Raw genomic sequence first — 6,899 nt, 5'->3', positions numbered from 1 at the left:
TTGGCATCTGCCGTCCTTCCTTAGGCTTTTGATGCAAATTTTTCAGGTCAGCCTGGGCTTCGGGAGTGTCAGCTCAATGGGTGGACCAGCCAAGTCCCAGAAAGGGTCATCGAGGGGCTGATAAACCTAGCCCCAGGAGTGTCAGCTCCAGTGGGCTGGCAAGTCAAGCCCTGAGAGTGTTACTATTAGGTGGGCTGGCAAGCTTAGCCCCCCGAGTGTCTCAACTTCGGAGTCTCACCTTCTTCCAGCAGCTCTCCTGGTTCAGCCGGCTCTGTCAGCTGGCAGGCCAGCCTCTGGGGTGTATGGCTCTTCAACTCCAGTGATCTTCTGCAGCTCTTCAGGTCACAGCTCTTCAGGGTCGAGGTTCTTGTCTCATGCCCAGGAAGAATGAGGGACATGGACAGCCAGAAAGTGAGAAAGCAGGGTTTATTGAAAGGACAGAAACGTTCCCACAGTGGGAGGGGACCAGAAGAGGTTGCCCACCTGGAGCCAGAAACCTGGTGCTTATATAGCCCTAAGGCCAAGTTGATTGACTAGCACTAGCTGTGAGCTGTAGCTGTTCTGATTGGTCAGTATTAAGGACCAATCAACATGAGGTAGGGGCTGATTGGTGAGCTGATTGGTTGCTTTTCGATCCCAGCTGTGAGTACTTAAGCTCTAGCTTGGGAGGCTCACAGGGAGCTTGCTTACCAATGCCGAATTGTTGTTACCAGAGGACCCGCCTGTCTGTCTGCCTAGCCTTTCTCTAGTTATCTCCTGTCTCATTTCCTCCTGAAGTAGGGGCAGCATTGGTTACACCTGAACAAGAAAGGTGGTGTTGCCACCACAGCCATACCATCATCTCAGGACTGCATATCTGCATGACCAGCCCTGTAAGATTCAAATTCCAGGTCCACCTATGACCTGAACCATGTGACCTTGGCATCCTACCCAGGATGGGTACAGACTGGGACCTGGGATCTAGGGGGAGATGGGAAAGGCTAGTCTGGAATAGATGCAAGGTGCAGGGAGAGCCAGCATCCTAGCCCTGGCCTCTTCTAGTTCTGTCACTGGGGAGCACGGGGGAAGAAGGACACTGACCAGGTTCTAATCTGCGATTTTGTTGGGCTAGATCAGAGCTGTACACAGTAGATAGTTTAGAAAGGGTTTGAGATGGAGGGGCCACAGGAGGGGGTGGTCAGCAGAGCTGGCTTCAGGTGCTTGGAGTCATCTCAGAAAGTCTTGGGATTCAATGGTCTTAGTTTGACCTCTTTGGAAATAGTCATTTGAAATATTTCTGAGGAATTTTCTTAAACCTCTATGGTTTTACACAATCTGGGGAAGGGGGAGTCAGACAGGGTTGGCATTAGCCAGGGCTGGGGGCTGGGGGCTGGGAGGATAGGATGGTCCTACCCATGGTCAAGGCTTAGTTTTCTTCTCAGAGGAGGGACAAATGTGGAGGGTTCAGAAAAGACTGGCAGCAAGTAGATGTCCCGGGCTGACCAGGAAGCCTGACAGATGGTCCAGCTTGGCTTGCTGTATGATTCTGGGGATATTGCTCAACCTCTCTGAGACTTGGCTTTCTCTCCAAACCAGTCTCTCTTCCAGCTCTGATACTTCTATTGTTCTAAGGCACTAATTCTCAGACTTCATTGTGTATCAGAATCACCTACAGGGCTCCTTATAACAGATTGCTATGCTCCACTCCAAGAGTGTCTGATTCAGTAGGTCTGGGGTGAGGACTGAGGATCCCAGGGAGTACCGATGCTGCTGGTCTGGGGTTCGTGCTTTGGAAGCCCTGTTCTAAAGCAATGTCTTACTGGGTAACTGCCAGATCACTTCTCTTTGGGTTTTTGTTTTCTTAGTTGTAAAAGTAGATGTGTGTGTATTTTTGTGCCTGTGTGTCTGTGCATGTGTGACATTTGCAATTGTAATTCCACTTGCTGTTAGTACAATCCACTAGGCACTTAATTCACAGGAGGCCATCTGTAGCTTCCAGCCCAAGAATTCTCAGTGCTGACCCCATACCAGATCAGGTTGAACTGGGGGGCTGTGGCCTGGGCTTACACATTCTTCCCAGGTGATTTCAATGGAAACTTCTGGATGGGAACCCTCTGCCTTGTGGGAATCGAGGCTCAGAGTAGGGAGGTGGCTTGCCCAGGCCACTAAGTAGAGCAGTGCCTTGCCTGGCAACTATGTTTTCTGGGTCACTGTTACCAGGCTCTCAGGAGATTGCTTAGGGCTGGGATGGGTATAGAGGCCCCCAAGAGACATGTCTATCAAGTGACACTCCAGCCCTCCAGTCTGTATGCTTTATCCTGAAGCCTCCCAACGTGAAGTTCTGTCTTCTTGATTCTGTCCCTCTGCCCTCCAGGGGTTTGCTCACTCTTGAAAGGTTCTGGGGTTCACAGATGGGCATCTTGCTGAGGTCCTTATCAGCACTGAAGTATCCCCCAGCAGTTCTTCAATAGCTGTGGGGAAGAGGAAAAAGTTCAGATGATGGGCACTTACTTGGGGATCCCCAGTGTGATGCAGAAACAGCAAATACTGAGCTAGGCGTGGTGGCTCACACCTGTTATCCCAGCACTTTGGGAGGTAGAGGCAAAAGGATTTCCTGAAATCAGCCTGGACAACCTGACAAGACCTCGTTTCTACAATAAATCAAGAAATAGCCAAGTATGGTGGTGCACATCTGTAGTTTCAGCTACTTTGAAGGCTGAGGTGGAAGGATCACCTAATCCAGCAGGTCGAGGCTGTGGTGGCTGTGAGCGTTTCACTGCCCTCCAGCCCAGGTGACAGAGTGAGACTCTGACTTAAAAAAAAAAAGAAAAAAAAAAGTAATCCCAGCACTTTGGGAGGTAGAGGAAAGAGGATTACGTAAGTCCAGCTGTTTGAGACCAGCCTGGGCAACTTGGTGAGAGCTTGTCTCTACAATAAATCAAAAAATTAGCCGGATGTGGTGGTATGCGCCTATGATTTCAGCTGCTTGGAAGGCTGAGCATGCCACTGCACTCCAGCATGGACGACAGAGTAAGAATCCAACTAAAAAAAAAAAAAAGTACAACACACTGTCCAAGGAGATGCTACTGTAATCTTGGGAGATGGGGAAACTGAGCCAGAGAGGTGGGGACTAAAAATCCCCCAACCCAGCCAGGCTCAGTGACTCAGCCTGTAATCCCGCACTTTGGGAAGCTGAGGTGAGTGGATTGCCTGAGCCCGTGGGTTCGAGACCCGCCTGGTCAAGTTGATGAGACCTCATCTCTACAGTAAATCAAAAAATTAACCGGGTGTGGTAGCACGCCCCTGTAGTTCCAGCTACTTGGAAGGCTGAGGTGGAAGAATCACTGGAGCCCAGCAGGTCAAGGCTGCAGTGGCCGGGAGCGGCCACTGCACTCCAGTCTGGGCGACAGAGTGAGACTCCAATTCAAAACCCCCAACCCATCAGGGCAGCAGAGCCCTTAGTCCAGAGATCCCTCTAGGATGTTGTGGCTGGGGTGGGCTGTGCCCTGGATTCTGCTCTCTCTCCCAGTGTGGCTGGGGCTGAGCTCCCAGAACACAGTGAGCATACTCCTCATTCAAGTGACTGCATGTTAAAGCTGTTGACAGTGATATCCAGTCTCAGCGTGATTCAGTCTGGTAGGAGGTAGGTTTGGCCCAGGGTAGATCTGAGAGCAGCAGCAGCCTGGCTGCCCTGATGTCTTCCATCCTGCCTGGTTGCAGTCTGCTGAGTGCAACCTCTGCTTGGTTTTATGCCTGCCTGGTATGGGGTGGGGCTGTCCTCTTGCCCACTGGCCTCCTTCTCCAAGGCGCATGCCTGGTAAATCCTAGGTTGGCTTTGGCTGAAGGGGTTGCAATGATTACTTCACCTTTGGCTCTTCTCCAAGCTCCTTGAGTCACATGGAGTAGTAAGTGGGAAAGAAGAAACAGAGCCTTAGCAGAGGGTCCTGAGCCTCATCCTGACCAAATCCCCACCCTCGTGGCCCGTGTCTGCCTTCCCAGTTTGCTGCAGAGAGCAGGAGGCAGGACTTGAATTCCTCCACTTGTTCCCATGAGAAGGACAGCATGGTGGGTGGGTGGCAGCACAGAGTCCAAGTTCTGGTCCTGCCATTTTCTGTAAGGGTTCTCATTAAAGCAGCTTATCCTTTGGGTCTCATTTTCCTCGTCAACTGGCTTACTCGGACAGCTGGAGGGTGACAGCAGTTGGGGGCACAGTAGGTTGGGGGCCAGTTCCTCTTCTCCAGGAGTCTAATGGGCAGGAAGGATGGTTAGGAGGAGGGGGGGGGATCCAGTATCAGCCCTGATTCCCTGAGGTTGCTGGAGTGAAGGGTGCATGAGGACTTCCTACAGGTCAGATGTGGAGTATGGGGCACAGCCGGTTGGGCTGGAATGCTATATTCACTTTCCTGAGGAGACCCCCACTCTGAAAGGCTGTGAGGAGCAAACCTGGAAAGCCCAAGGAATGGAAGGCAACACCTATATTGTGGGAGTTGCAGGCTGAGGATCTGGCAGGGGACCTTCCAAGGGATCTAGGGAAGCAGGTACAGCCAAATAGGCCCTGGAAGGATGGGAAGGGCACTCCAGGCAGAAGTCTCAGCCAATTGGAAGGCACAGAGGCAGGAAAACACAGGGAGGGAGAGCTTCAGGATTACCAGTTACCCAGTACAGTAACTATGTGTATTGTTAATTTTTTTTTGAGTTGGAGTCTCACTCTGTTGCCCAGGCTGGAGTGCAGTGGCATGCTCATGACTACTGCAGCCTCTACCTGCTGAGTTCAGGTGATCCTTCTGTCTCAGCCTTCCAAGTAACTGGAACTACAGGTGCATGCTACAATGCCTGGCTAATTTTTTGATTTATTGTAGAGACAAGGTCTCACCAAGTTGTCCAGTCTGAAGCCCTGGACTCAGGCAATCCTTTTGCCTTGGCCTCCTGAAGTGCAGGGATTACAGGCTTGAGCCACTGTGCCCAGCCTCAATTTTAAAAATTATAATAAAAGACATATAACATAAAACTTACCATCCTAACCCTTTTGTCCTTTTTTTAAAAGTCAGAGTCTTGTTCTGTCACCCAGGTTGGAGTATGTGGCATGCTTGCAGTCACCGCAGCCTCCACCTGCTGGGCTGAGGCTTTCCTTTTGCCTCAGCTTCCTGAGTAGCTGGGACTACAGGCGCACACCACCGTGCCCAGCATTTTGACTTATTGTAGAGACAGATCCTGCCAAGTTCCCCAGGCTGGTTTCAAACCGTTGGGTTCAGGCAGTCCTCTTGCCTCCGCCTCCCAAAGTGCTGGAATTACAGATGTAAGCCACTGTGTCTGGTCCCTAACCATTTTTAAGTGTACAATTAATTATTTTCTGCTCTAATCATCTCCTTTTACTCCTTTGACTTGGAAAGAATAAGGCATCACCTGGTCATCAGTCACCTGGTCACCAGTAAACCTGGCCAGGGGCAGTGTGTGTACTTCAGGGTCCCAGGGAGTGACTGGAAGATTTCCTTCTGTCAGAGGCAGTTAGGGAGGGCATCTTGGAGGAGGTAGGATTTGGTCTGATCTTGAGAGCTGGACTGGTTCAGCCAGGATGGACAGAGGAGAGGCCTTAGCAAGGCTTAGAGGCAGAAACCAGTATGGTCTAAGTTTAAGGCTTTTGTTTGCAGGTAAGAGGAACAGGAAGGAGAGGCTGGCTGAAAATGGGTAGCCTTGAACACCTGCTAGAGAGCTAAACTTTGCTCCTAGGGTCCTGAACTGGAGATGTGGCATGCTTGCTTGGTTCCACTCCCTACACTGTACCCCCAAGAAGCATCAAGTTGATTAGAATTATTCATAATAACCAAAAAGTAGAAACAACTCAAATGTCCATTAGTTGATGAATGGATAAGCAAAATGTGTTATATTCATACAATGGAATATTGTTTGAGTATAAAAAGAAAGAGAGTGCTGGGCATGGTGACCCAAGTCTGTAATCCCAGCACTTTGAAAGGCCAACACGAGAGGATTGCTTGAGCCTAGGGGTTCGAGACCAGTCTGAGGAACTTGGTGAGACTTCATCTCTACAATAAAATAAAAAAATTAATTAGCTGGGCATGGTAGTGCATGCCTGTAGTTCCAGCTACTTGGGAGGCTGAGGTGGAAGAATCGCCTGAGCCCAGGAGGTTGAGGCTGCAGTGGCCATGTGCGTGCCACTGCACTCCAGCCTGGGTGACAGAGTGAGACTCCAAATCAAATAAATAAATAGACCTCATCTCTACAATAAATCAAAAAATTAGCTGGACATGGTGGCGCATGCCTGTAGTTCCAACTATTTAGAAGGCTGAGGTGGAAGGATCACCTGAACCCAGCAGGTGGAGGCTGTGGTGGCCATGAGTGTGTCACTGCACTCCAGCCTAGGTGACAGAGTGAGACTGCAACTCAAAAACAAAAAAAAGATGTGGGATACCATTCAGGGTTAGATATATAAAGGTTCATCATGCAGGAACCCTTGTTGATGAGATGTGCCCCCCTCGTCTCTTATTTTATTTTATTTTATCTTATTCTTTCCAAGTTGAAGTCTCACTCTGTCGCCCAGGCTGGAGTGCAGTGGCATGCTCACAACCAGGTGATCCTTCTGTCTCTGCCTTCTGAGTAGCTGGAACCACAGACGTGTGCCACCCTACCTGGCTAATTTTTTGATTTATTGTAGAGATGAGATCTCTCCAAATTACCCAGGCTGGTTTCGAATCCCTGGGCTCAGGCAATCCTCTCGCTTCTGCCTCCCAAAGAACTGGGATTATAGGAGTAAGTCACCACATCTGGCTTGAATTTTACATTTTAAATGGATGAACTGCCGGGCTCGGTGGTTCAGCCTGTAATCCTGTACCTTTGGGAGGTTGAGGTGAGTGGATTGCCTGAGCCCGTGGGTTTGAGACCCGCCTGGGCAACTTGGTGAGACC

This window comes from Carlito syrichta, unplaced genomic scaffold (assembly GCF_000164805.1).
Source record: "Carlito syrichta isolate Samal-C Ts95f unplaced genomic scaffold, Tarsius_syrichta-2.0.1 Scaffold135829, whole genome shotgun sequence".
In the NCBI taxonomy this organism is placed as follows: domain Eukaryota; kingdom Metazoa; phylum Chordata; class Mammalia; order Primates; family Tarsiidae; genus Carlito; species Carlito syrichta.
The sequence above is the reverse complement of the archived record's forward strand: the minus strand, read 5'-3'. Positions refer to the sequence as shown.